The sequence below is a fragment of the Schistocerca americana genome, chromosome X, assembly GCF_021461395.2.
Source record: "Schistocerca americana isolate TAMUIC-IGC-003095 chromosome X, iqSchAmer2.1, whole genome shotgun sequence".
NCBI classification, from domain to species: domain Eukaryota; kingdom Metazoa; phylum Arthropoda; class Insecta; order Orthoptera; family Acrididae; genus Schistocerca; species Schistocerca americana.
Genome location: NC_060130.1, coordinates 743150168 through 743170681, shown reverse-complemented (window position 1 = coordinate 743170681; position 20514 = coordinate 743150168). Strand labels below are relative to the sequence as shown.

Here is a 20514-nt window from a genome sequence, read left to right as displayed (position 1 = left end):
CATGAAAACTCCCACTTGCTCAATAATGCAAAATGGAGAGTTGCAAAAACTTACATATTATTTTGTTATTGCCCTAAACTGTACTTAACTATGTACAAAATAGCAAAATTCCAGAAAAACAATTCTTTCTGTTGTCAGGTAAGTCATGCATCTTATTATTATTATTATCGTTATTATTACTGTGGTTATTGTTATAGGCAGGGGCTGTAGTTGTATAAACTTGTTTATAAGTGTAACTTTATACAGCAGATGCTATGAAGTTCACATTCTCAAATTTATCTGAATCTAAAAATTTTTGAACTCTCAGAATGTATATTCATGAGCTGCCACTGTAAATAGCCTTCCACTCCTGGTATTTTACCACTGCTACCTTCAGAATTTCAAAGAGGGTTTTCCAGTCAGCATTGTCAAAACCTTTCTCTAAGTCTACAAATGCTGTAAACATAGGATTGCCTTTCCTTAACCTTTCCTCCGAAGTGAGTCGTAGGGTCAGTATTGTTTTGAGTGTTGCTGCATTTCTCCAAAATCCAAACTGATTTTCTCTGAGGTTGGCTTCTACCAGTTTTTTTCACTTTTCTGTAAGGAATTCATGCAAGTATTTTCCAATCATCACTTATTAAACTTATAGTTGGTCAATTTTCACATATATCAGCACCTGCTTTCTTTGGAACTGCAATTATTACATTCATCTCAAAGCGTGAGGGTGTGGGTATTCTGGCTATAGCAACTAATCGCACACAGAAAACTCCAACATATTACAATCAGACACTTTTATTAAGGTTCATATAGTTACAAAAAACACAAAGCAAACAAGCCAGAGAGTCCCAACATGAACATCATAAACCAACTCTCCTAGAACAAGCCAAAGAACCACAAGTCTCAGAAACTGCTTTATCTGCACTTTGCAGATGGCAGATACTGATGGTTGATGGTGACCACAGAGCGGCACACCCCCCCACGGGAGTTTGGAGCACTGGGGTAAGGATGTGGGTGTCTTCCTGTGTAGTGGTGTTGTGGGATGCTCGCTGGTTGATAGAGGCATGTGCGAAGAGACCATGCTGTCTGTGTAGGGTGGACTAGTGCTGGTATAGTCTGCCATCCAGTGGGGGGGGGGGGGGGGGTGGACGGACGGACTGGTCTGGTCGACCTGCACGCATGAACTGGATTGGCACGGGAGATGTTGGCATTGCAGTACAAGCAGAGAGGGAGATGCAAATCTTGAGCAAGCCGTCAGTGCTGAATGTTGTAGCCACCCCGTTTGGCATAGGGACTGTGCGCAGGATGGTGATATGTGATGTGAGTGTGGACTCATCCGAAGTGTCTCCTATTTGGAGGATGAAGATGGATCCCTCATGGAGCTGCAAGGAAAGCTCGTTACGTGAACCCTCAGAGGCATTGATTGAGATGCAAATTTCAGGGACAGTGGACATAGAGGGCACTAGGGGGGTGGAGGGAAAAAATAATGTAGTTCAGAAGAAACACTAAAACACTCTGTGGGGGCATTGGGTGCCAACACTTGCGACAGGGTAATGTCACACACAACATTTGGTTGGGCCTGAGGTTGTGGACTGTTACACGCAGTGCCTGAGTGAAATGAGGGTAGTGTATCACCACACGCAACAGCTGAGCTGCCCACAGGTGTAGGCTCGGTGCACATATGATCATGGTGGGGCACAGGGGAGTGGGTGGTCTATTGGAGATCGGGGTCATCTACATCTACATCTACATCTACATCTACATCTACATGGATACTCTGCAAATCACATTTAAGTGCCTGGCAGAGGGTTCATCGAACCACCTTCACAGTTCTCCATTATTCCAATCTCGTATAGTGTGCGGAAAGAATGAACACCTATATCTTTCTGTACGAGCTCTGATTTCCCTTATTTTATTTTGGTGATTGTTCCTTCCTATGTAGGTCACTGTCAACAAAATATTTTCACATTCGAAGGAGAAAGTTGGTGATTGGAATTTCGTGAGCAGATTCCGCCGCAACGAAAAACGCCTTTCTTTTAATGATGTCCAGCCCAAATCCTGTATTATTTCTGTGACACTCTCTCCCATATTTCGCGATAATACACAACGTGCTACCTTTCTTTGAACTTTTTCGATGTACTCCATCAGTCCAATCTGGTAAGGATCCCACACCGTGCAGCTGTATTCTAAAAGAGGATGGACAAGCATAGTGTAGATAGTCTCCTTAGTAGGTCTGTTACATTTTCGAAGTGTACTGCCAATAAAACACAGTCTTTGGTTAGCCTTCACCACAACATTTTCTATGTGTTCCTTACAATTGATGTTGTTCGTAATTGTAATACCTAGGTATTTAGTTGAATTTACGGCTTTATAATTAGTCTGATTTATCATGTAACCGAAGTTTAACGAGTTCCTTTTAGCACTCATGTGGATGACCTCACACTTTTCGTAATTTAGGGTCAACTGCCACTTTTCGCACCATTCAGATATCTTTTCTAAATCGTTTTGGAGTTTGTTTTGCTCTTCTGATGACTTTATTAGTTGATAAACGACAGTGTCATCTGCAAACAACCAAAGACGGCTGCTTAGATTGTCTCCAGAATCGTTTATATACACTCCTGGAAATGGAAAAAAGAACACATTGACACCGGTGTGTCAGACCCACCATACTTGCTCCGGACACTGCGAGAGGGCTGTACAAGCAATGATCACACGCACGGCACAGCGGACACACCAGGAACTGCGGTGTTGGCCGTCGAATGGCGCTAGCTGCGCAGCATTTGTGCACCGCCGCCGTCAGTGTCAGCCAGTTTGCCGTGGCATACGGAGCTCCATCGCAGTCTTTAACACTGGTAGCATGCCGCGACAGCGTGGACGTGAACCGTATGTGCAGTTGACGGACTTTGAGCGAGGGCATATAGTGGGCATGCGGGAGGCCGGGTGGACGTACCGCCGAATTGCTCAACACGTGGGGCGTGAGGTCTCCACATTACATCGATGTTGTCGCCAGTGGTCGGCGGAAGGTGCACGTGCCCGTCGACCTGGGACCGGACCGCAGCGACGCACGGAGGCACGCCAAGACCGTAGGATCCTACGCAGTGCCGTAGGGGACCGCACCGCCACTTCCCAGCAAATTAGGGACACTGTTGCTCCTGGGGTATCGGCGAGGACCATTCGCAACCGTCTCCATGAAGCTGGGCTACGGTCCCGCACACCGTTAGGCCGTCTTCCGCTCACGCCCCAACATCGTGCAGCCCGCCTCCAGTGGTGTCGCGACAGGCGTGAATGGAGGGACGAATGGAGACGTGTCGTCTTCAGCGATGAGAGTCGCTTCTGCCTTGGTGCCAATGATGTTCGTATGCGTGTTTGGCGCCGTGCAGGTGAGCGCCACAATCAGGACTGCATACGACCGAGGCACACAGGGCCAACACCCGGCATCATGGTGTGGGGAGCGATCTCCTACACTGGCCGTACACCACTGGTGATCGTCGAGGGGACACTGAATAGTGCACGGTACATCCAAACCGTCATCGAACCCATCGTTCTACCATTCCTAGACCGGCAAGGGAACTTGCTGTTCCAACAGGACAATGCACGTCCGCATGTATCCCGTGCCACCCAACGTGCTCTAGAAGGTGTACGTCAACTACCGTGGCCAGCAAGATCTCCGGATCTGTCCCCCATTGAGCATGTTTGGGACTGGATGAAGCGTCGTCTCACGCGGTCTGCACGTCCAGCACGAACGCTGGTCCAACTGAGGCGCCAGGTGGAAATGGCATGGCAAGCCGTTCCACAGGACTACATCCAGCATCTCTACGATCGTCTCCATGGGAGAATAGCAGCCTGCATTGCTGCGAAAGGTGGATATACACTGTACTAGTGCCGACATTGTGCATGCTCTGTTGCCTGTGTCTATGTGCCTGTGGTTCTGTCAGTGTGATCATGTGATGTATCTGACCCCAGGAATGTGTCAATAAAGTTTCCCCTTCCTGGGACAATGAATTCACGGTGTTCTTATTTCAATTTTCAGGAGTGTAGATAAGGAACAGCAAAGGGCCCATAACACTACCTTGGGGAACGCCTGAAATCACTTCTGTTTTACTTGATGACTACGAACTATGACCTCTCTGACTGGAAATCGCAAATCCAGTCACATAACTGAGACGATATTCCATAAGCACGCATATTTTACGATGAGCCACTTGTGTGGTACAGTGTCAAAAGCCTTCCGGAAATCCAGGAATACGGAATCTAACTGAAATCCCTTGTCAATAGCACACAACACTTCATGTGAATAAAGAGCTAGTTGTGTTTCACAGGAACGATGTTTTCTAAACATATGTTGACTGTGTGTCAATAGACCGTTTTCTTCGAGGTAATTCATAATGTTCGAACACAATGTATGTTCTAAAATCAAGCTGCATATCGACGTTAACGATATGGGCGTGTAATTTAGTGGATTACTCCTACTACCTTTCTTGAATATTGGTGTGACCTGTGCAACATTCTAGTATTCGGGTACAGATCTTTAATCGAGTGAACGGTTGTATATGATTAAGTACCGTATGGAGCTAACGCATCAGCATACTCCGAAAGGAACCTAATTGTTATACAGTCTGGACCAGAAGACTTGCTTTTATTAAGTGATTTAAGTTGTTTCACTACTCCGAGGATATTTACTTCTACGTTACTCATGTTGGCAGCTGTTTTCGATTCGAATTATGGAAATAATTACTTTATCTTTTGTGAAGGCATTTCGGAAGGCTGTGTTTAGTAACTCTGCTTTGGCAGCACTGTCTTAGATAGTATCTCCATTGCTATCGTGCAGAGAAGGCATTGATTGTTTCTTGCCGCTAACATACCGGGTGATCAAAAAGTCAGTATAAATTTGAAAACTGAATAGATCACGGAATAATGTAGATAGAGATGTACAAATTGACACACATGCTTGGAATGACATGGGGTTTTATTATAACCAAAAAAATACAAAAGTTCAAAAAATGTCCGACAGATGGCGCTTCATCTGATCAGAGTGACAATAATTAGCATAACAAAGTAAGACAAAGCAAAGATGATGTTCTTTACAGGAAATGCTCAAAATGTCCACCATCATTCTTCAACAATAGCTGTAGTCGAGGAATAATGTTATGAACAGCATTGTAAAGCATGTCCAGAGTTACGGTGAGGCATTGGCGTCAGATGTTGTCTTTCAGCATCCCTAAAGATGTCGGTCAACCACGATACACTTGCGATTTCAGGTAAACCCAAAGCCAATAATCACATGGACTGAGATCTGGGGACCTGGAAGGCCAAGCATGACAAAAGTGGCGCCTGAGCGCACGATCATCACCAAACGACATGCGCAAGAGATCTTTCACGTGTCTAGCAATATGGGGTGGAGCGCTATCCTGCATAAACATCGTACGTTCCAGTAGGTGTTTATCAGCCAGGCTGGGGATGATGCAATGCTGTAAGATATCGGTGTACCTCTCACCCGTCACGGTAGCAGTTACAAAACCAGAATCACGCATTTCCTCGAAGAAAAAAGGCCCGATAACAGTAGATGTGGTAAATCCAACCCATACCATGACTTTATCGTCATGCAATGGAGTTTCTACTACAGTTCTAGGATTTTTGGTAACCCAAATTCTGCAGTTGTGGGCGTTGACAGACCCTCGGAGTGTGAAATAAGCTTCGTCGGTCCACGTCACGTTACTCAACCAATCATCATCTTCTGCCATCTTTTGAAACGCCAACACCGCAAATGCCCTCCGCTTCACTAAATTGCCAGGTAACAGTTCATGATGCCGAAGGATTTTGTACGGATAGCATTGGAGGGTACACCTCTGTGCCAACCAAACAGTAGTGTATGGAATGCCGGTGCGACGTGCGACTGCACGAGTGCTGACTTCCCCATGCATAGACGAACCTGCTACAGTCTCCATTTCTTCCTGAACTGTCTCAGCAGCATTACGCCTTGTGCTCGGTCGGCCACTACAGGGTTTATCGTCTAAACAACCCGTGGCTTCGAACTTCGAAATCATTCTCGCCACAGCTGCATATGTCAACAGACCTTTACCCGTTCTAATCCCCTTCCTATGGTGATAGGATCATAACGCTGAACTAGCACATTTCTCATTCTGATAATACAGCTTCACTAAAAGCGCCTTTTCAGGTAACGTCAACATGCTGTGACTGCTGGTGCATCTGATTTTATCTCTCATTACAGCTCCTTTTATACACGATTGTCATGCGCAGTCACTGACGTTTTGCTGTCCAGCGCCATCTGTCGGAGGTTCTAATAAAACCCCATGTCATTCCAAGCGTGTGTGTCAAATTTTACCTCTCTATCTACATTATTCCATGGTTTATTAAGTTTTCAAATTTATACTGACTTTTTGATTACCCGGTACTTCACATACGACCAGAATTTCTTTGAATTTTCTGCCAGGTTTCGAGACAGTTTCGTTGTGGAAACTGTTATAGGCATTTCACATTGAAGTCCGCTCTAAATTTCGAGCTTCTGTAAAAGATTTCGCGTCTGTTTAAATTTGGCATGTTTGTTTCATTGTTTCTGCAACAGTGTTCTTTCCGTTTTGTGTACCAAGGAGGATCAGCTCCGTCGTTTGTTAATTTATTTGGTAGCCTATAAATCTCTCAATTGCTGCCGATACTATTTCTTTGAATTTAAGCCCTATCTGGTCTACACTTATATTATTAATTTGGAATGAGTGGAGATTCTCTCATGAAGGCGTCAAGTGAATTTTTATCTGCTTTTTTGAATAGGTATATTTGTCGCTTATTTTTCGAGGATTTGGGGATTACAGTGTTCAATCTCGCTACGACAACCCTGTGTTCACTAATCCCTGAATCGGTTTTGATGCTCCTTATTAACTCAGGATTATTTGTTGCTAAGAGGTGAAGTGTGTATTCACAACCGTTTACTATGCGTGTGGGCTCATGAACTATCTGCTAGAAATAATTTTCATAGAATGCGTTTAGCACAATTTCGGATGATATTTTGTGTGTACCTCCGGAATTAAACATGTATTTTCGCCAACATATCGAGGGTAAATTAAAGTCACCACCAACTATTATCGTATGAGTTGGGTACGTGTTTGAAATCAGACTCAAGTTTTCTTTGAACCCTTCAGCAACTGTATCATTTGAATTGGGAGGTCGGTAAAAGGATCCATTATTTTATTCTGGTTGACAACAGTGACCTCTGCCCATACTAACTCACAGGAAGTATCTACTTCAATTTCGCGACAAGTTAAACTACTTCTGACAGTAACAAACACGCCACCGCCAACCATGTTTAGCCTATGCTTTCGGAACACTATTAGGTTCTTTGCAAATATTTCGGCTGAGCTTATACCTGGCTTTAGCCAGCTTTCAGTGCCTATAACGATTTGAGCATCAGTGCTTTCTATTAGCGCTACGACAATTTACAACTTTTATACCAATGGTTCCTGTATCTACGTTCTTCCTGTGTTCAGCCTGCACCCTTTGTGACTGAAGCCATTCTTGTGTTTTCCCAAGACCCTCTAACCTTAAAAAAACTGCCCAGTCGACGCTACACAGCCCCTGCTACCCCTGTAGTCGCCTACTGCTTATAGAGGACACCTGACCTATTCTGCGGAACCCGAAACCCAACCACCCTTTGGCGCAAGTCAAGAAATCTACAGCCTACATGGTCGCAGAACTGTCTGAGCCTCTGATTCAGACCCTCCACTTGGCTCTGTACCAGAGGTCCGCAATCAGTCCTGTTGACTATGCTGCAAATAGTCAGCTCTGCTTTCATCTTGGAAGCAAGACTGGCAGCCTTTGCCACTTCTGTTAGCTGCTCGAAACCAGAGAGAATCTCTTCTGATCCAAAGTGACACACATCATTGGTACCGGCGTGAGCAACCACCTGCAGTTGGCTGCACCCTGTGCTCTTCATGGTATCCGGGAGGACCCTTTCCACACCTGGAATGACTCCACCAGGTATACACACGGAGTGAACATTGGTTTTCTTACCATTCTTGTCAGCCAAGTACCTAATGGGCCCCACAACGTGCCCAATGTTGGAACTCCCAACTACCAATAATTCCACCTTCTGCGAGTGCCCGGCACTTGCAGGCTGAGTGGTTTCGTCTGAAACAGGACAGGCGACGGCATCTTGCTCAGTGACAGTGTCAGCCACAGACAGCACCTGGAACCTGTTTGTCAGACAAACCAGAGAGGCCTTACGTGCACCCACCTGGAAGTCTTTCGCCATCTGCTTCGCCCCAGGGTGACCTCCCATTCGACCACAGGTGAGGGGTCAGCCTCAATGCGAGCAGTAACTGGGTTGGCAACCGGTGAGAACCGACCAGAGTACTCGGACGTGGTGGACGTCTGTTGGGTCCCCACGGGCAGCCCACAACAGTGGTGCCCATACACTACAGCCTCAAGCTGTGTAACTGAGGCCATCACAGCCTGAAGCTGAGAGCGAAGTGTCACCAACCCGGCTCGCATCTGCACACAACAATCGCAGTCCCTGTCCATACTAAAGGCCGTGGAAAACTAAACTATGCAGATAAACGGACTATCGGCATGTGCTGCAGAACTCTACTGTAGAGCCTGACGAAAACACATGAACTGTGTCTAGTAATACGCAGATATTCATAAACCTAACTACTAAAGCACTCAGGTGAAACTAAATAATTTGCACCTGATTAGGAACTTGTAATATGTCAGAAAATCGGTTTACTTTCCGACGCAAACGAAAACGCGACAACTGTGGCTATTAGATATTACATTCAGAAACACAAGAAACTGAACTATTAAAGCACACAGATGATATAATAAAATTCGCTCCTGGTTAGGAACTCGTAAATGACAAATGTGGTTACTTTCCAGTGCTGAATGCAGAAAGACCTGAGGGTGGGTGTGTGGTCAAGGAGGGGGCATGCGGATTGCAGCTATGTGCATCCGGTCATGCTCAATTAGAGTGGAGAGGTCAGACAGGTTGACATTTGCTTCGTCGTTGATGAACTCTGCGAGGAGAAGTAGGGTCTTGCCATACAGGAGCTCCGCAAGTGAAGCCTGGAGGTCTGTCTTGTAAGCTGTGTGTATTCCTAACATAACCGAGGGAAGGGCATCAGACCACTCACCACTGTGGCACATAAGGGCCGCTTTCAGAGTCCTTTGCTATTGCTTGCCCAGTCCATTGCTCTGTGGGTGGTAAGCCGTTGTGTGTAATCTATCTACCCCACAGAGTTTGTTAAACAGCAGGGATTCAAACTGCCTTCCCTGGTCAGTCGTGAAGGATGTAGGGCAGCCAAATCAAGTTATTCAGAAGGGTACAAATGCTCATGTTACGGAATCTGCTGTGATGTCCTGCAGCGGTATTGCATCCACCCAATGTGTAACGAGGTCAATGACAGACAGGATCTACGTGAAACCATCAGACATGGGTAATGGTCCTACGAGATCCAGATGCACATGTCAGAAGCAGCCTTTCGCGATGCTGAATTTGCCTAGACGGAGTTATGTGGACCTGCCAACTTTGCTGCGCTGGCACTGCAAACAAACATGAGTCCAGGTATGACAATTCCTCTTCACTCCCGACCACACAAAGCATTCTGTAACAAGGCACGTAGTAGCCTTAGCACCAAGATGTGAAACATGGATACTTGGTGATGCAGCACATGGGAAACAATATGCCGGGTAGTGCCCATGGACGTATCGCACCACAGTGGCCTGACCAAGCCTGGTAGTTTGCAGGATATGACCTGGAGGGAAGTGTCTGGGTCCTGTCAGAGGTTGTGCAATTTGGTATCATTGTCCTGTAAGCCTGCCAATTTATCAAAATTAATGGGGGATGAAATTGCATTGATGCGTGATAGGTAGTCAGCCACCACATTTTCTGAACATCGGATGTAATGGATGTCTGTTGAATATTGGCAAATTAAGTCCATCTGCCAAAACCTACATGGGTTGAGGTCAACAGTGGGGTTACAGATAGCCCCCATGAGGGGGCGATGATCTGTGAAAATTGTTATGTTTCTTCCTTTGATGTCTGTGCAGAAATATTTTACAGCTTCATAAGCCACAAAATGCTGGCCATTTACGTTGAGCCGTAGATAGTTTTTTGGTTTGGCTGGCGTAATGTCCTAACATCTGCTCCGGTGTTGACAGGAAAATACTGACACAAACCTAAATCCAAGGCATACAGACGTCCTCGTGAGGTGGGGGATCTGACAGAATGCAACGTCTGTGGGCACCCTTCCATTTCAGTGAGCCGTGGTGCCTACTGCGGTCCACGCACGGCGTTTCAGAATGCGCAGGGCAGGCGGCAGTTGCAAGCGGTGTCCATGTAAGTGGAGTGTAACCGGCATATGCGTGAGTTAGCTCTACTCATCCTGCCAGCTGAAGTGACAGGTGAGAGGAAGACAGGGTGGGCAGGTGCTGGCCTGGTTGGGGTGGGGAGAGGCTGGCACTGACCCCCTGGCGATTCCCCGTCTTGGCCACTAGATGGCTGCTGTTCCATGTGCTGCCCACGATATGCATACGCAAAGCATCTACTGCCTGATGTTGGAAGTATAGTCACAGGATTACCAATCTCAGCAGTATTAGGCAGTGTGTTGTGTGAAGGGAAGTGGCGGTGCTGAATAATTGTGTATGTCTGGTCTGCCAGCTGTAGTTTATCCTTTAGTGACGCTGCAATATGTGGAAGCAAATGTAATTGCAGTTCTTGTGGCAGCTTCACCAATCACAATGCCCAGAGCACTAAGTTTGGCAAGATCTCAGTACTGACCTGTGCACCCAAGTGTCGTTACAGCTGTGAGATGGTTCTGTCACCTAAGTCTCGTCATAAATGATATTGTGAGTAATATTGGCTGGCAGAAAAGAAAGGCATTCTATGAGTAGTGCATGTGCAGAGGCATATTTGTTGCTCTTGGGTGGGTTCAGCAACAAGTAACTGATGAGATCAGGGCGGTCATGCAGATGGTTCACTAAACATATAAAACAAGTGCTGTCATCCATAATGTCGTGTATGTCCAACATGTTGTCCACCAAGGTAAACCACGTCACTGGGTTGTCTGGTTGTAACAGAGGCAGCTTTGGAAAATTACCAGGGACCAGCGCTTGCAGGGGTGTAGGAAAGGCACAAATTGTATGGGGATTCTACACAGTGTTTACTGATGCGAACTGTGCCTCCTCTGTGATGGGTGATTTGATGTGTTGAACGTCTGGTAGCTGTGCAGGCAAGACGTGATATCCAGTCCTTGTAGGCAGGAAATCTGTACAGCCACACAAGCATGGTGCAGCAGGCATGGAAGGATCAATAGACGATGCAGGCCAAATTCTGAGCAGAGGTGCGAATACGCAATTGCGTGCCAAGTCACAGGGCGGGACCACAGCTGGTGCATCACCCAAGGTGTGCTTGTGGCGGCAGGACAGATGGGTGTATACATGGCCCAGTGCGGTTGCCATGAGTATCCTTTTTACAGCCGTGGATGGGGACATGTTAAACGACGGACCGATCTGAGGAGGGGGCGGCCATGCATGTGGACCCTGAAACTGGACAGCTGTATGGTCCATGTTAGGGTGCGGTAGAAACTCAGGCAAAGGGTTTCCAGAATCTTGTGCTTGAGGAGCATTCTGTCAACTGACAATGCCGTAGAAGGTGTCCGCACCAATGTGTACAATGCCCAGTGTGGTGTGCTGGCAGAGGTTAGGGTCGCCTGGTTGGTCAAAGCAAACACCGGAGACACAAATATTCCCAGTGTATTAATAGCACACGGGGTAAAGCGTTGCGCTTCACAGTCGAAGGTCCATTTTGTGGTAGTGATCTCCTGTACTGCAGGAAGAACTGGTGGTTGTGACATTGTCTATTGGCGCGAAACCGGTGATGCATAGCGAGCAAATGCAACGTATTTTCGCGTCTCAGGGTCACCAATGTGGGTATTCTGGCTATAGCAACTAACTGTGCACAGAAAACTCCAAACTTATTATGATCAGGCACTTTTATTAAGGTTTGTATAATTACACATAACACAATGAAAACAATACAGAGAATCCCAACATGAACATCATAAACCAACTCACCTAGAACAAGCCAAAGAGCCACGAGTCCCAAATACACTTTACTCTGCACTTTGCAGGTGGCAGTTACTGGTGGTCGATGGTCGCCACAAGGGTATTTCACACATCTCACACATCTTGTGTACAAGATGGAATATGTTTGTCATGGCTGGCTCTCTCAAGGACATCGGTAGTTCTGAAGGAATGTCGTTTACTTCTGGAGCCTTGTTTTGACTTAGGTCTTTCAGTGCTTTTCTTGCAGTATCATACCAGTATCTCCCATCTCATCCTCATCTATGTCCTCTTCCCTCATGTCCCTTGTATAGACCTTCTATATGTATCTTCCACCTTTCAGCTTTCCCTTCTTTGGTTATGACTGGTTTTCATCTGAGCTCTTGACATTAATACAGATGCTTCCCTTTTCTCAAAGCCCTCTTTAATTATCCTGTGGATGGTATCTACCTTTCCTCTAGTGAAATATGCTTCTGAATCCTTACATTCTTTCTCTAGCCATTCCTGCTTAGCCATTTGGAACTTCGTGTCGATTTCGTTTCTTAGACATTTGTATTCTTTTTCACCTGCTTCATTTGCTGCATTTTTTAAATTTCCTCCATTCATTAATTAAGGAGACTTGCACATGAATGCCAAAAAATCGATCTTTTAATTTTTGTCCTAAGAAATTCTCTGGAGTTTTCTGAGGAAGAAAAAGTTTACTTTCAGGAAAATGGACCACAGAAAGTACCAAAATTAGAGGAATTTAAAAGTGGCTGTATGCACCACGACGTCCCTATGGCACACAGTCCGGTATGATAAAAATAAAGTTTTGCTCTCATTTGTTTCGTTTTTACGACTTTTTGGTCCCTTAAGTTGGCTAACCTGCGAAAGGTTCACAGTTCCTTATCTTTCGTTTATACAGAGACTTTAGTCAGTAGTCACTGTTTGGTGTTGTTTTGGCGCAAATATTTTGTCTACAGTGAAGTAGGGTGAAATGGGGTAAGTGTAACCACGTTTTGGCATAGTTCAACTTTGACACCAAATTGCCAACTTGTTATTGAAGATATGATTTTGAAATTTCTCATGCTTAAAGTTTGACTTATTGGCTTTTAAACAATCTTCATTTCGTTTTTGAAAAAAGAAATTATATGGTCAATTAATTGTTTTCAAAATTTTGTGTTGTGAGGTTACACTTGCCTCATGGTTCGGGGCAAGTGTAACCCCGCATTGTTGTACCCATACAGAGCACTGTAAAAGAGACTTGGGGTAAGTGACCTGATTACCCAATTTTTACTGAATTTGAGGATTTCTGAATTATTAAAATATCTTAAATTTTACTCAAGATATGAACTTTTTTGCACACGCCTCTTTGTATATTATGAAATACACAGAAAATGTTAGCTAAACTAAAAAATAAGTGTTAGCCTAAACCATAAAACACTAAAACAGAATGCTTCATAGATGATTGATTTTTGTTTTAGGCCAGTAATTTATTAGTTTAAATTCTATCAAAGTAATATTTTTTCTTTGGTAGGCAATTTAACAAAAATAATAAAATATCTAGTATCAAGAGAAAAGAAAAATTCACTTTATAAGTTCACTTTCTATTATTTTTCATGGTAATTGAACTTAAGTTGTTGGCACTTTGTGTTTAACGCTAAACTGCCCTAATTCAACTTATTGTATTCACACTTAGGCCCTAACTATTATTTAGTCACTGAATGTTGTATGAATCAAATGTAACACCAAATGTCAGGTCTCCTCTGCGACTCAAAGTAGGCTCAGGCAGCACTGAAATGACATCAGAGGATGGAACTTCCTTCTCATCTTTTCTATCAGGCCAGTAGAATGTGGTGCCATGCTTTGTCTTATTTTTGCATCTGAGGAAAATCACTTCTGGATCTCCTAAATCACTAATTTTGGTAACTTGGCCAATAAAATGAACTTTCTTACATTTTGTTGCAAAAGCTACCAGAACATAGTTTCCAACTGTAATTTTATCTTTGGCTTCAAACAAGTTTGCCCCTCTTTCTTCTTCACAGTTTATCATTTCTTTCCTGAGATCGTCCAGTGTTATTATGGTCCCATTTTCTTCATCACCACTTATTAAAGATAGGCCTCCTTCAGTTTCACTTTCTTCACTTGTTGATTCAACTTCCAGTCTTTTTTTCTTGTTACCCACATGAGTAATCAGGGATTTTTCTCCACAACATTCCGAAATGCCATTCCGGATAAAGTAAGAGCACTTTGTTTGGAAGATTTACTTTTCATTATCAAGCCCTCTTTTATGTCGATAATGCTTTTTCATTTTGCTTTTGCCTTATTATTCTTGTTTCCTTTGAAATCTTTTTTATTATAGATGGCATCTTGAAAAGTGATAACTTCAGCTCCTGGTGCAATCCTTTTCTTCTTTGTTTTACCAGTGGGACTACACTGTCGGACTGTGTCATATTTTATAAACGGAAACATGGTTTAAAAATATAGTAGACTTAAATAAAAAATAAAATATATCTCACACAAACTCAGTAGGCCTACAAATCCAGCACATCATGTATTCTGGTATCCATATGTACAGGAAGGCCAGTTTAGTTGATCTAGTGTGATAGCAAAAACAAGGTTATGGCTTAAATAAATAAATAAATCTGTTCTGCTAAGTTTGTTTGGGGCAAGTGTAACCCCCCCCCCCCCCCCCCCCCCCCCAGGTTACGCTTGCCCCAGCCTGTTGGTTACACTTGCCCCACATGGGAAAAAGTTGGGGTAAGTGTAACCATGCCTGGCATATCAAGAGCTTTATCAGTAGAGTAAAATGAATCTCATATTTGAAATTGTCATGCAAAAGTTAGTTTGTAACCAAAAAATTGTGCAGTTATCTTTAAACCTGCAAAAATGACAGACCACCAAATTCTGAGCATGTCACTCACTCGCAGTTTGAAAATGTAGACGTCAATTCAAGTCCAAAAATGAATTGCCAATTTATGTCAGATTTGACAACTTATGATTAAATATAACAAAGAAAAGAGTAAATTAATGTGTGATAGGTCAGAGGTAAAAATACAGCTTCTTTAAGGCACCATAAGCCGTGGTTACACTAACCCCATGGTTACACTTACCCCACTTCACCCTAATTAAAAATTTATTTCCTGTATATGTATTTGAAATATAATATGTGATATATCTGTTACAGCTGTGCTAGTGATTTATTTTTCACCAAAATATTAAAGTATTTAATATGAAAAATCTATAGTTTTCATACACACCTTTTTTGGAAAATAAGAGTTGGACTAAAATATAAAGTTATGTGACAAATTTTGGATTAACACGCAAGATGATTTGGTTATAATCAGAATTCTCAATACATTAATGGGCAACTATAAAGATGATTTGTTGGCAGCACCAGAAGATATGTATTGTTATGCTGTTGCACTGTGGTGTCAATAGATCTTCAGAACAAAAGTAGATTGTTAATGGTGTACACAACTTGTCTTGCTATTGTTGTCTGAAGATGCAACACAAAACTTGTTGCAAGCTGTCATTATTTTGCTTTCTGGAATGTAATTTTCAATTAAAATGACTAATATAGTTTCAGTTAAAACTTCTATATTAAAACTGTTTCAAAAATTGTCATAAATATATTCACACTTAATTGTAGGGGATAAAATACTACTTTCTTTCTGTATTGAGCAATAAAACTATGTATGACTGCATACAATTTTATGGAGCAGTAAGTATTGTTAATGTAGTTGTGGGATGAGTTAAAATTTCTTATCAAAATTTTACTACAAAAGTAATGTGGTGCATAACAGTATAAATGGTGTAGTAAAATTTTTGTGTGGAAACTGATCGTGGTCCATTAATATTTTAGATGCAATATTGACATGAGGTACCACAGTTATTATAGGTGGTATTTACATTTTTTTACATAATGCATTACCTTTAGTAACTTGCACTAAGTTATTTAAATTTTATGTTTCAGTGACACCTGTCCCCTTAAGTTTTTAATTGAATATAAAGTGCTGAGAGTTTGTCAATTTGCAGTGGGCTAAACATTGACTGTGATGAGATTTTGGTTGGTCATGTGCAAATGGGTACAGCCCAGTAACAGTACAGACATGCATAAGATGAATAGTGTCATGTAAGCTTATGTTCACCCGAACAAAAAAATTCAAATTTATCAGTTGTAAACGCATTAAAAAATAAAACATTAGTGCCCAAATAGGTGTGTTCTTGCTACGATATAATTTCTTTTCCATTCAAGATAGTAAACAGGACTTGTTGAGTTGTTTCTAAAAATAAATAAGATGTAACCATAATTTTGAAACTGCTTCACTGACAAAATTCACCGATAAGTGGTCCAAATATGTTGGATAAAGAGGTTGATTTCCTTTATTTGCTGCTTCAGAGCTGTTGCCCCTTATGTGCTTTTTCTCAGTTAGTGAGAATAAATATTGGGCATGTCTGAGAGCACATTGGGGTAGCAGCAGATACGTATTTTAATGAACTGAGCTTAAAATTGTAAACTGGACATTTATTCCTGTTACATCTGGAATCACCACAAACAATAAAATTCCATGGAGCTTCTGACAATTGAACCAACTGAAAATTTAATATCGCTGATTGTGAATATTGGTTCCTGATAATTTTGCAGATCATCTCACTAAGAAATGTGTAATTTTTAGTTCAAAATTTTTGCTCTATTTTTAGATAATAATAATAACCTAATGTTGTATTCACCAAAGTGGACACAGAAAACTATTGACTTGTGAAGCTTGTTGTTAATGACTGCTTTCAGTTTGTAAACAGTAGCATTAACGTACAGGTAATTTTAGTAATAAAAGAAGTTATTCAGTGAATGTTGTTGTGACCCAGAAAGAGTAAAGTATTCAGCAGAGAAAAAAATTGACCACCATTCATGTCAACTGTAGATGATGATAGTAATAATGTAATTTGTGATCATATATAAGTTGAAAAGATTGACTTTCTAAACTGTTGGTCTATTAGATATATTAATTGGTACACCTAATTTATTTCTTGAGTAAACTTGTACTTTGAGATTTGTTTCTGTTTCAGTCAGCTGGAGCATAATTGTGGTAGTTCCGATGCAAGTCACATTGTTGTGATAATATGTAAAATATTTGGATTAAGATTCATAATGCAAATGATTCATGGGATATGAAACTAACTATGAGACGGGTGCATAGTTCATTGTGTTCCTGGAGAGTAACAGCTGTGTCAGATCATGACATTTTATTGAATATTGTATTTACCTTATGGGAAGATTATGGTTGTCGCACATCTTGGAATACCAATGCAGCCTCTCATTTGGTATCCAGGGAGCTGTTGTTTGAAATCACTAAAACGTGCTGCAAATATTTCTGTTAGTAGGAAATATAACTGGGGACCAGTGTGAGAAGAACCAGTCCTTGTTTGAAATCTGAGCCACTATAGATATGTATACTGACTGGTTTTTGTTATAAAATTGATGAAACTGTAGGAGAAAAAAGTATTTAAATTCTCCACTTGAATGTGATTATAACATTCCAGTTGTCATCTGAAACCGAATCCATTAAAATAATTGGCATCTGGGTGAATTTTTAAATAGACAGAACTTTAGAGTAGAAATGTTAAACCCGGGTCTGAGGCAAGTGGATTTTAGCTATTTCCCCCAGGACTTATTTATTTAGTGTCCATATTATCGCATTCACAATACTGGACATGTAAAAGTACAAAACAGCATCAAATATTATATATTTACACCATATACAAAATTTTATCATTCTTACCTACACATTTTATAACAAAAACCTTATTCTACTTAATTAGATTATAAAATTATATACGTACTTACAGATAAAATAATGCCTTGGTTGATTTTACTAAAATTTTTAAATACCAGTACTGTAGTTAAACAGGTATAGGAACATATGGTACGAAGGTTGGGTGCATAATTATATATATGTACATTGATGACAGTAGTTTAGTTTTATGTAGGAATACTTAGATAATTATGAGTTTTTGTTTAGAGAGGTTATGAGGCAGACCTACAGATTTGAGCAAAATTCCAGATATTAGTTGATGCTGTAGAAGCTGTTGTTAATTAGTAGATTTTTTAGTTCTTTTTTAAATATTGTAATGTTAGGTATTTTTATGTTATACGGCACTGGACTATAAACAACACTGTCCTGATATATTGATTTTCTGTGCACATCCCTATGATAATCATTCCTGTTCGTTGTTTGATAAATGTGGATCTCACTACTCCAAGCTGAAACTTGGTGGTTTTTAATGGAACAGGTACTTTCAGATCTAAATATTGATGGTAAGGTCATGATTTTTATTTCCTGAAAGATACCTCTACATGATTCTCTGTAAGCAACATCACTTATTAATCTTACAACTTTTTTTTTGACATTTAAAAGACTGCTTTGCAAAAGAGGTATTTCCCCAGAGTGTTATACTATACCTCAGTATACTATGCATGGATGCCTTTTTTTTTTTTATTTCATCAGTCTACTGACTGGTTTGATGCGGCCCGCCATGAATTCCTTTCCTGTGCTAACCTCTTCATCTCAGAGTAGCACTTGCAACCTACGTCCTCAATTATTTGCTTGACGTATTCCAATCTCTGTCTTCCTCTACAGTTTTTGCCCTCTACAGCTCCCTCTAGTACCATGGAAGTCATTCCCTCATGTCTTAGCAGATGTCCTATCATCCTGTCCCTTCTCCTTATCAGTGTTTTCCACATATTCCTTTCCTCTCCGATTCTGTGTAGAATCTCCTCATTCCTTACCTTATCAGTCCACCTAATTTTCAACATTCGTCTATAGCACCACATCTCAAATGCTTCAATTCTCTTCTGTTCCGGTTTTCCCACAGTCCATGTTTCACTACCATAGAATGCTGTACTCCAGACGTACATCCTCAGAAATTTCTTCCTCAAATTAAGGCCGGTATTTAATATTAGTAGACTTCTCTTGGCCAGAAATGCCTTTTTTGCCATAGCGAGTTGCTTTTGATGTCCTCCTTGCTCCGTCCATCATTGGTTATTTTACTGCCTAGGTAGCAGAATTCCTTAACTTCATTGACTTCGTGACCATCAATCCTGATGTTAAGTTTCTCACTCTTCTCATTACTACTACTTCTCATTACCTTCATCTTTCTCCGATTTACTCTCAAACCATACTGTGTACTCATTAGACTGTTCATTCTTTTCAGCAGATCATTTAATTCTTCTTCACTTTCACTCAGGATAGTAATGTTATCAGCAAATCGTATCATTGATATTCTTTCACCTTGTATTTTAATTCCACTCCTGAACCTTTCTTTTATTTCCATTATTGCTTCCTCGATGTACAGATTGAAGAGTAGGGGTGAAAGGCTACAGCCTTGTCTTAAACCCTTCTTAATACGAGCACTTCATTCTTGATCGTCCACTCGTATTATTCTCTCTTGGTTGTTGTACGTATTGTATATCACCCGTCTCTCCCTATAGCTTACCCCTACTTTTTTCAGAATCTCGAACAGCTTGCACCTTTTTATATTGTCGAACGCTTTTTCCAGGTCGACAAATCCTATGAAAGTGTCTTGATTTTTCTTTAGCCTTGCTTCCATTACTAGCCGTAACGTCAGAATTGCCTCTCTCGTCCCTTTACTTTTCCTAAAGCTAAACTGATCGTCACCTAGCGCATTCTCAATTTTCTTTTCCATTCTTCTGTATATTATTCTTGTAAGCAGCTTCGATGCATGAGCTGTTAAGCTGATTGTGCGATAATTCTCGCACTTGTCAGCTCTTGCCGTCTTCGGAATTATGTGGATGATGCTTTTCCGAAAGTCAGATGGTATATCGCCAGACTCATATATTCTACACACCAACGTGAATAGTCTTAATATCTGACAGTACTTGCTTCGTTTTTTGTTAAGCGTTTCTGCATGTTTTTCCCACCTTAGAAGCTCATCCACCCATAATCAAAAAAGTTTTATGTGATTCTTTTACTGAATTTGACTGTTTGGTAACATGAATTTCATGGTGATCCTGTTTTTGTTCCTTATATGGTTGAAGTTCGTTCATGCAGTTGTCTTGTCATTGACATCTAGACAGTTATCATTTAACAATTTCCAGCCAGTTCTGCTGTTTTGTCAATTTTTTGCTGCATCTCAAGATCATTATTACCTTTTATAAAGCAGCTGGTATCATCAGTAAATTGTACAGTATCGGTGGTTGAAAATTGTTGTGGCAGTTCATTAATAAAACCAAGAATGACAATGGTCCCAATACTGAGCCCTGGGGCACCCCATAATTAATTTTTTTAATTTTTATTTTTTTTTATTTTATTTATTATTTTTTTTTTTTAATAATTAGAATGACACACATTACCATCCTGAGAAATTTGCTGTCTGTTTCATATCAGTTACATATGGCTTGAACCACTCGTAAGAAACACCATGGACACTGTAATTATGTAGTTCTGACAGTAGTACATTATGATTTAT

General features: G+C 41.5%; 1 protein-coding gene across 2 annotated transcripts in view; it reads left to right on the top strand.

Moving 5' to 3' along the window:
* Positions 1-12921: 12921 nt before the first annotated feature.
* The window catches only part of LOC124555450 (vacuolar protein sorting-associated protein 26B-like), a 69698-nt gene continuing 62105 nt past the window's right edge, over positions 12922-20514 (top strand). The window contains exon 1 of one of the 2 annotated variants that reach the window (XM_047129368.1): positions 12922-13026. The gene's annotated coding sequence lies outside the window, so the exon portion shown is untranslated. Of the gene's footprint in view, positions 13027-13161; positions 13294-20514 lie in introns of those variants that run through there. The other variant, XM_047129369.1, reaches the window with a different exon arrangement.